The sequence below is a fragment of the Raphanus sativus genome, chromosome 9, assembly GCF_000801105.2.
Source record: "Raphanus sativus cultivar WK10039 chromosome 9, ASM80110v3, whole genome shotgun sequence".
Classification (NCBI taxonomy): domain Eukaryota; kingdom Viridiplantae; phylum Streptophyta; class Magnoliopsida; order Brassicales; family Brassicaceae; genus Raphanus; species Raphanus sativus.
The window spans coordinates 18,843,817-18,854,998 of record NC_079519.1 but is presented as its reverse complement, the minus strand read 5'-3'; positions in this window follow the sequence as shown (position 1 = coordinate 18,854,998).

The window sequence follows — 11,182 nt, the reverse complement described above, 5'->3', positions numbered from 1 at the left end:
ATTCGTATGTTTAAAATAAAAATATGTTAAAATCTTAATCTTATTTTTTTAAACACTCATCAATACTGATAAAATCTGAGAGAGAGAGAGAGAGAGAGAGAGAGAGAGAGAGAGAGAGAGAGAGAGAGAGAGAGAGAAGGAGAGAGAGAGAGAGAGAGAGAAGAGAGAGAGGAGAGAGAGAGAGAGAGAGAGAGAGAGAGAGAGCCATAGAGAGATAAACAAAATGAGTTCGAGAGTAAGATACAAAGAAAGAAATATAGAACAAGTTTGATTACACAAAAATTTACATACATAATAATTTGATTATATATTAATAATATTTATACATAAAACCTATGCAAAGAGTGTGATTACACAAATATTTACGTACATATAATTTGATTAGATATTAATAATATTTATCTTACTCGAATTAGATAACATACACAAAATCAGTTCTTCTTACATGGTTCAAAGAATACAGCCAAGTTCTGTGGAATCCTTACATGTTTGAAGTCAATGACCTATGAGGAAGGTATGTTATTATACAAAAATCATTCATATGAAAATCAAATTGTATAATAATAATTATATCTTTATATGCAAGTTCTTGCAAATGAATCAGAGTAAGATAAATCATACCGGTGATATGTATAAACTGTTGAGACTATAGAAAAAGAGGTTTATGGACAAGCTTTTCAAACCTCAACAGTTAAGGATTTGTATAGACATCGAGCCATTCTCACTCCCACAAATGATGAAGTGGATAAAATAAATGATTACATGCTTTCGCAGTTGCCAGGTAACATGTTTTGTGTTTACTCTTATGTTCCAGTAAATTTTTACATGTCACTAAAGTAAAGGATTTACATATGTTTCTATCTCAGTGACGTCTATACCGTAAAATCAGCACCACCGAAATTAAACACAAAAAAACACACAAAACCCAAATTCCAAACTATATATATATACTTTCTAATATTTTCAAAAAATTGCTGATCTAATCATCTCATTTCGTGCAAGGCGCGGGTAACTACCTAGTATATTAGATATATATGTTGATGTCAAATTAATATTTAAAGGATTTCTAGCAATCGTGTTAACAAAGTTTTCGTTCTCGTAACTTTGGAATGTCAATGCATTTGTGTTCAGAGTTTGTTTATGATTTGATCGTTAAATGTCTCATAATTTATCTAAATCTTTTACATATATTTAATCAGTTAAGATTGGTATATATATGTATATATTTATATATATATATAAACATATATAAAGAAATGTTTACTTCTTTCATGTGCTACCACATTATCAAGTCGTTATGTGTCTAGGTCTGGGAATTTGAATCTTAGTCCGCAGGTCTCGCTCCGTTTGACCCGCTGCAGGGCGGATGTGGGTGGAATCGTTTGCAAAAATCGATTCGCGGATATTAGTATTTTATGCGGAGCAGGTGTGGGTTGATGGATTTTGAATCGCAAATACCTGCAACTCGAAATTTGTTTTTTAAATTTTTTTTTAATGATTTCTTTTGTGAAAAAGTATATATTTTGTAAAAAATACGAGAATTTTATGAGAATTTTAGAAATAATAATTTTTTTTACAAAATATATAAAATTTTAATTTTAATTATATTAATTTATATTTTAAAAAATTAAATATTTATTTTAGAAAAAATAACCGACAGGTCCCGCAAATTATCCACAAAATTAAGTAGGGCGGGTGCGGGTATAAATTTATCTGTTCGTAGGTTGTGCGAATCAGAGTTTTTGACTAGAAAAAATTGAAACCCGCGGGTTGCGGATCATGCAGGACATGTTCGACCTACAATCCAGCACTATATGTGTCCTTTCTTTTTGTAAACGCTGCATTTTGTTAATTTCATTTGTTATTCTATGCGATTTTTTCTATTAATGGGCTACTCTTCTTATATTATGTTTTCTCTATGTCGATATCCAAAACTGATAGATAGAACAACCTTCTTCAGTAGAGACGAAAGAGAAAATTAAATTTAGTCATCCTCTTTCATCTGTGAAATCAAGAGCTAGACCAATAATGGAGATTAAGACGAACCGTTGTGAAGAATCTTTTATTGTCTTTGTTGGTTAACATGCTTTAACTACACCGCCTCGCCGAACCACCACTATAACGGCTTCTACATTCACAATAGTAAAGAAGCTTTTCATTTACGTCCTTACATCCTATAAATAAGGATGATTACAACCACAAATATCATAAATTCCTCAAACTCTTTCCAATCTATTAATTTTAAACTCAGACAATAGCAATGGCATCCGCCATATCTTGCATTCAAATATGAAGTTTGGTCATTGTCGGCAGACAGTTGTTATCATCGGTGGTGGCGGTGACATTAAGAAGCAGAACCGGAAGCAATAGATCACTTGGAAGCAGATGTGAGGCTAGCTATACATAAATATCGACCGGAGAAGAAGAAGCCCCAAGCTTTTCTAGTGAAACAGATCAATGAAGGAGGTACAAAAGTGGTTTGTTGCTAGGTCTATGATAAGTTAGCTGTGCCGCTCGTGTTTGTGCAGAGAAAGCAATGATCCAAGAATATGAAATACAGTGGCTAGAAGATGAGAAGAGGAGCTAAGACTCCCTCTGGCACAGAGGTTTAAGAGTCAATTGACTAATGAATAAGAAGTTGAACGTTGTCGTTTAGTAGTTACATTTCTCTTTATATTATCGAGTTGGAAAACATTTGGAGGTTATCGAAATACGATCATAACAAACAAATCTTATCTTCTCCCCTTTCTTCTATTGTACCTCCCCTTTCTTCTACTTTTCTCCCCTTTCTTGTTACATCGGATAAGCTTGCTTATCATTGGTATCAGAGCTATGTGGCTCCCAAACAGGATTCGAACGCTTCCAACACGGAGAGAGTCACTGTGATCGAGATTCAGATGATTGTCGTCATGCACGTTGTGGAGGAACTAAAGGAAGCGGCTCAAATCACTAATCAGAGGTTCTTTGATCTCAAGAAAAAGGCAGACGAGAGACAGAACCAGCTGACGGCGATGATACAGTCGTTACAGACCGGTGCTCAGCGCGTGGAATGTGGTAAATCAGTGGAGTACGGAACTACGTCAAAAACACCTGAGGAAGGATCCAACCCATTGCTGAGGAACTCCCAGATCCGATCGGAAAAAGGGATTCTGCAGGATCCGGAAAAGATGATTGCACTCAGATCTGCAGAGATGAACAAACCTCCCCACAAGGCGGATTCATCTGGATACACACCTCGTCAGAAGCTCGAATCTCCACCCAAGAAGCTGGAGTTACCCAAATTTGAAGGGAAAAATCCGGAAGATTGGATTTTCCGAGTTGAGAAATGCTATTCGGTGAACATGAGTGACGAAGAAGATAAGCTTTCTCTGGCTTTGGAATGCTTAGTGGGTTGTACTGTACCTTGGTTGCAGAATATTCAGGATCGAGAGGAGCTATTAGATTGGAGGGACTTCAAGATGAAGTTGAAAAAGCGTTTCAAGCTGGCGCGAGGAGGAACCATTATCGGTCAGATGCTGCGTTTGCGACAAACATGAACCATTTCGAGTATCGGGAGCAATTTGAGGAGCTCTCTGCAGAGGCACCACATGTCCCCATCGATGTATTAGAGGATATATTTCTCCACGGTATGAAGAGAAGTTTGAGAGAGCAAGTGGTCAGGTACAAAACTACGGGTGATATATCATGGAATTTACCTACTTTTAACTATGGTATATAAATATTTGAAGATATAATTATTATGTTTTGGAGTCTATTTAGTATGTTTACAGATTCATGAATCATTTGAAGTAAAGTAGAGATTTGGAGAATTTCAGAGTACTTTAGAGATTTCATCCAAGCTGACGCTCGACCAGCACAAGTGCTCGACAGAGAGACATGACAATCGATCGATACGCACCTTATGGTATTGATCGATATCGAGAACGCAGAGACCCAATTTAGCCGCAGCCGACTTGAAGCCCAAGATCATGCCAAATTACAAAAATACCCCTGACGAGTTTTAACCTAATATATTTATGTGCTCTGCCGTTGTATTTGCAACACACACGCTTTACAACTCTTTCAATACTTTCAACTCTTTCAATACTTTCAATTCTTCTCATAGCTTTCCTTTCACAGTAAAGGTTTTTAGGTTTAGAGTTGGAGAGAAGAATTATTCCTTTAGAGATTTGTCTTGGAACTCTATTTCTTTCTACTTATCTATCTATGAAGTTTTCTTTATCTTTATCTATGCTTTACTCTACTATGTTTGAGTAAACCACCTTGTTAGGTTTATGCTTCAAATAGGAACATGGGGGATTAGCCCAAATATGGAATTGTTAAGTTGTTAAAGATATTCGTCATGAGAATTGTGTTTAATGCTTGATTCTAGAATAACTAACTAGAACCTTGATCTTAGGATAGGAGGCGTAAGCGGAAGCTTGATTTTCTCCCTGAATTGATTCCCTAAGCTAAGTTGTTGGATACATAAGGAAGTTGGTCTAGGAAGATTAGTGAACATAGTCTAACCCGATCTTAAAGTTTCTCTAGAAGCACATCGATCAATTAGTCTATAATATCGATAGATACCCACATAGAGTCATTGATCGACACTTTCTTCATACCAACAAGCGACAACTGAGGTTGAAGATCTAGATAATAGATAGTCTAAAAATACGGAAGTTGATCGACGAATGCTTATTTTGAGTTCTAATATATCATGCATGCATCTTAGTATCCATACCTCTATAATACTGAAATCCTGAATAGAAATCCTAAGCTTAACTCTTTTATTATTATTGTTTAAAATCCCAAATCAACTTATCTGAACAATTACTTGTTCACAACTGCTTGTTTTGATTTATAATATTCGACCTAGCTTAATCACTGGTTTTAGGATTTATTGTGTGCCCGAGGTCTATGTGGATTCGATCAGTAAGTATTATAACTGATCATCTTATTTGAGAGAGTAATTCACTCCTCAGGATAATTTGAGTGAGATCAAATTTGGCGTTGTTCCGGGTGAGCTCTGTTCGCCCTTAGATCCTGATTAGTCAGATTTCTACTAGGTTTTTCTTTACTTATACAAAAACTGAGAATTTTTTTCTTTCTTTTCAGGTGCATGCCCAGTAGTATCAGAAGCAACATGAAATCACCACTATAATTCTCAGATCCCGCACTCTTCGAACGCACGATCCGCAAGGAAAAATGTTCTGCATCGATCAATAGTATCACTGTACCATCGACTGATTCTTGTAACCCGACATCGACCGACACCGACATCCGTACATCATCGACACTCGCTCTTTACCGTTGACCGAGACCACTTCTCAGTCACCGACACCACCCACCCGAAATCGATCAATACCATTTTGGTTACATCGATCGACACTCAGCCGCGAGACATGGTTGCACCTATTATTCTCACACAAGACGAGAATGGAAACATGCATGACCAAGAAGGTCATCTGCGTAATGCAGCAGGTCAGAGGATATATGATCAGGGGCTGCAATCCATGATCCCATTAATTTAGCTACAACTGCTGTTAATGCTGTAGATGAAGCTGCTCAACCGAAAACATTGGCTAACTACAACCGTCCAGACCAATACTACCCTAATAGATCTACTATTCGTTCTCCAGCTATCCAGAGGCACTATTTCGAGTTGAAGCCCCAGTACTTTACATTTGTGAGACAGACACCTTATTGTGGTCTGCCACATGAGCATCTTATGGATCATTTGGAGAGATACGAAGATTTAGTATCTGCTATCAGATCCAATGGAGTCCCCGAGGACTATCTACTTTTCAAGCTCTTCAAGTACTCACTTGCTAGAGATGCTTCGCACTGGCTTAAACAGCTACCACCAGGATCTCTTACATCCTAAAATGACATCAAGAATGATTTCTTGAGAAACTTCTTTGATGAATCAAGAGCTGAAGATTTGAGGAGTAAAAATTGCTACTTTCAGACAGGAGCCTACAAAATCATTCAGAAGCTCCTGGAACAGGTTCAAGTCTTATCAGAGAGATTGTCCACACCATGGATTCAACCAACTTCAGCTGCTCAGCACTTTCTTTAGAGGCATTGATTTATCTTATCAGATGGCTCTAGAAACTGCTAGTGAGAGAAATTTCAACACCAGAAATTCAGAAGAAGCTGTGAGACTCATAGAAAATTTGGCATCCAGCAACAGCTCCATGAACACTGATTTTGAAAGGAGAAAATCAACCACTATCCTTGGAAAGGAGCAGATGCAAGATGTTAAAGCTAAGCTAGATAGTGTTCATAAGCTGCTAAGGAAGCAAGTTAGCTTTGTAGAGGATATGGAAGCTGTAGATATCGAGAGTGACAGAGATGAAGAAGAAGATGTCAACTTCATCAGTGGTATAGGTTATCAGAACCAAAGGTATAGAAATTAAAGTGGCTACAGAAACTCCGACTCTCTTGCTTCAAACACTTAAGCAAGGTATAAATATTAGGTTAAAACTCGTCAGGGGTAATTTGATAATTAGATGGAGTCTTAGGCTTCAAGTCGGCTGTGATCAAATTGGGCCTCTGCGTGCTTGGCATTGATCGATGTAACTGAGTGTACATCGATCGATATAAATCTCTTTGTGTCGACCTCAAATGCTGGTCGATATGGTTACCTCCGGTGAAATCTCTAAAGTGCTCCAAAATGATCGAAAATCACCATCTTCTCTCCAATCAAGTATAAACCTGTAAATATGCTATCTAGACTCAAAAACATAGTTAATCTATCTTAAAACTCCTATATACCATGGCTAAAATAAAGTAAAATCCATAGTATATCACATCCTTTTCACAAGCACTAACACAAAAAACCCGAAAATCTGTATACGAAAAGAACTTTCATACAAAGAAAAAACTTCCGTACAAACAAATAAAACCGATTCTCGGCCAAAGCCTAGACTCGCGGCCGAAACACGATTTCAAACTTTATCAAACACTTTCTTCATAAAAAAATCACGATTATCCTAATGAAGAACATATTTTCGGACATGCGAGACGTTGCTACTTCTCGAAAATATTATTCCATACTCGAATCATTAAACGAACAGTTCGTTCCTGACTATAAAAACAAAATGCTAATAGATTGGCCCCGATGGTCGAATCAAAAACGTTCTTTAAATGAAATCATATTTGGTGTAGATAAAAGATCTTCCTATGTAGTCAGATCTTTCGTAAAAAATAAAATCTTCTTATATCCGACAAGGATAACATAGCACGCTATAAAAGAAATCCAAAATTTTCGTCAGCACCTCCAGACATTATCTAGAAGTAGCTCAATTCTTACCACACAAGTCATTTAAGCCGACAACAATTCGCGGACTTTAATCAGTACGAATCAGGTTAAAATCGCCAACATGTAAAACAAAAGCCGATTAGTCGTCGCACAGCCTTAGAGCCGAGAGTAAATCTAGGTATTGCCCTAAACTAAGCCTTGCTGTTGTCTAACATCTCTAGACATGATATCAAATTGATACGAGATCCTAAAGCATGTCTCTTCCTTCATATCTAAACGCTCATGGAACTTCGAAAATTTCAGAAATTTTCGAACACCCTCGTCTTAAAGTAGCAACGAACAGAACGACTAATTAAAAGAGTTAGACATTGAGTGACTGCTCATATTCTTCCCCTACGCTTATCGAAAGTATAAATCAAAGATCTTGAAACGCTAAAATTATTCATTATATATATCAAAGGCCGCAAAAGCGGTAGAGATTCAAAGCCACCAACGGCCAATCCCGATAAATATAGAGTGCGATTATTTTGCCAAAGGTAAAAATAAACTGCCACACTTGGCCTAAAAATGAAATCATATCATAAAGGGAACCCTCTCCATCCTTAAAGGGCCGAGCTCGATTTTTTCGGATATGGAGCCCCCAAACATGCTAGGGGGCTGATCCACCTCCCCGTCTTCTCCAGTAATACCGATCCTGGTTTCCTCCGTATCTGGTGAGACTGGAATAGGGTCCCAGAGTTCCCAAATTCTCCCTTCGATCGGAGGAACCACAGATTCAGCGTGGGCGCAAACGTCGATAAAGCCTGTCATCTCTTTCAGTTTAGATAGGAAGGAGTAGTCGGCATCTTGTGTTTTCCACAAAGAACCAACCGAGCCATGACATTCGCGAAAATCTCCCACCAATCCTTGGGCTTCTTTGAGCTTCGCATACTCGACCGCAAACTGAGAGGGCTATGTTTCCGACCATGGAAACAATCTCTCTTTTCCCTCTCCTTTCCGCGCGACGAACCACCCGGGCATGATCCTTGCCCAGTTGTCGATGCCTCTCAGAAATTTTGCTCTAAAGACGTGTGAGCTGTTTCTCTGACTTCTCGGCTTTAGAGCGATAAAGTTGCGCCTCGCTGTGACTCATCTCGAGGGCCGAGTTGAACACTTGCATGCCCTGCAAAGATATTAAAATGTTAAGAAGGGGATTTGACATCAAAAGCTAGCCAGTTTTGAGAAACCAAACCCATTAATCATCCGGACACCCTCCACGACAACATGAACCCTCGCTGGCTCATCTATGGTGGGTGGGGAATCAAATTCTAGAGGGAAGATAAGGAAACAAATCATCAAAGCCGCAATCTGGGAGAGGAATCTCGTCGGGAACGAACCATTGACCCCATCTAGGAAGCAGGAGATCATCCGAGGGAAAGTCACTGTCATCAAGGGCTTACGAAGGGAGAAACGTGAGGGGTAGTTTCATCCATGTCCGAGTCAGTCACTACATTAACGGATGATTAGGAATGGACACACAATCTATGGAGTGCTAACGCCTTTCGAACTCACGGAGTAAATGAAGTCCAAAGAACGAACTGTTGCAGAGAAAATCTCTCTTAGCGATCAGGTCCCCTTGAAATGGAGAGAGAGGGTTGATAACTGCAAAACAAAAACGAAAGTCAAAACATCCCAAAAGACAAAAGAGGAAGATATCTGACTATGGTACCATGTTGAAAATTCCACTCCCTACGGAACATAGGGATGCAGCTTTCTTTAACAGATGCACCGCTTAGTCGAACAAAGAAAAAACATTTGTTCCACGCATGCGCGTTGGATATCGTTCCCTTAATTATTGACATATAATTGCAAAGGACCAGACGGAACATGTGCAAAGGAGATATCTGTTGCGGCCCAGGAGGGACTCAAAGTGATCGGCGTCAAGAAACATTCTGTGCTCATAACCCAGAACCAAGATGCCGATAAGGTGTTGAAGACCAGTGGTTCAACTGGCTTATCGACATCTCGAATCAGTTCAAGTCTCAGATCATGGCTTCTAGAATCGGGAACCACAAACGGGAATGTACGAGATACGACTTGTAGCATGTAAAGTAACCTTCCGGAGGGTCATCGGCGCGTTCCCCACAGCTCTGGTACTCGGAATTCCACCTCATCAAGCACTCGACACAATTCTCGAATTGTGCCAAGGAATGAGTGTGAAATATTGCTTGGCAAGTCATTATTGATTTTGTCTTTAGGACAGGAGGGCTACGATGCCCCTTTCGGGGGGGGGGGGGGGTTATCATGTTGCACAGAGCAGCCCAGTGGGCCTCGGCCTCTTCGGGATCAACAAAGTCTGGCCTAAACTCTTATTTTGGGATAACCACATTGTCGTCATGCAACATCGATCTGAGAACTTGCTGATAATTGAGGAAGAGATTCTGAAAATCAGCACACGGTGTCTGCAACAACAAGATGATGTCCGATTCTGGAAGTGGGGCAAGAATATATTCAAGACAGACTTTAGTAATCACCATACATAGTTAGTCACTCGAATGGCAGGCCCGAAAGTACACAGGTTTAAGGAAGTTTGGTTTTCATAATCTACTCCTAAATACTTAGTGTTGACGTGGATTGCAACTCACAACATAATAGCCAAACGAGACCGCATTCAGAAGTGGAACTCCTCTCAAAATCAAGAGTGTATACTCTGCAACTGTTCACTTGATACAAGGAATCACTTGTTTTTCACTTGTCAATTCTCTGAGGTAAGATGGCGTGTATTGACTCAGAAGCTGCTCGGAATTCACTATACGAATCAGTGGAATGAAATACTGGTTCTATTATTAGTGGATACAATCACATACAAGACCACCATGTACCTATTGAGGTATGTATTTCAAGCTATTGTCCATACCATCTGGAAGGAGGCATGGGAAAGCTTCACTTCCTCCATCCCAAATCATCAAATTTATTGACAAGCAGGTTTGCAACTGCATTGACTCGAATCTCTATTAGAGGGAGTTCTGGTGGTCGATACAACAATGCCATGGAGATTTGGTTTACCAGAAGAGGTTGATCCGATTCTTTTAAAAGTTTAAATATTTGCTTCTACTCTAGTTCTACTCTACTTCTAGTTAATCACAGTACAATTGACAGTTGCATCTGTTGGAGATAAACATGAAGTAAACTTAGAGACTAAGCAATCCTAAGAGTGTTAGGATTAGGATAGTTAATACCTAAGAGTTTAGGATATATATTAGCTATATAATGAGATGCAAGAGTGTTGCATACATTAAGAGTTTAAGAGATATTGTGTTGTGTGTGCTTAAGGTTTTGAGAGAGTTTTACTTAAGCTAATAAAGAAGAGTTTCTTTATATTCGAGTTCTTAATCAAAGAGTTAAACTTATATTTGGTATCAGAGCTTGATCGAGAAAGATGAGGGATCTAACTGTTGCTACAACAAAGAAGGAAGGAGGTTCGTCTTCCATCAAGTGCCCGATGCTATAGACAACGAACTACACCGTATGGGAAATACGAATGAAGCTTCTGCTTAATGTTCACGAGGTATGGGATGTCGTCGAGGAAGAATCTGAAGACAAAAAGAAAAATTACATGGCGACCGCTCTTATATGTCAATCAATCCCAGAGACAATGACCTTGCAAATCGGGAGTCTTACTTCTGCAAAGAAATCTTGGGATTCGATCAAGACTCGTCATGTAGGAGCTGAGAGGGTTCGAGAAGCTCGACTCCACACTTTGATGCTAGAATTTGACAGAATGAAGATGAAGGAAACATACAAAGTTGATGACTTCGTAGGCAAACTTTCAGAAATATCTTCAAAGGCAGCTGCACTAGGAGAAACCATGGAAGAAACAAAACTAGTTAAGAAACTATTGGGAAGCTTACCTCGCAAGAAATTCATATTTATGGTTACCTCCCTCGAACAATAGCT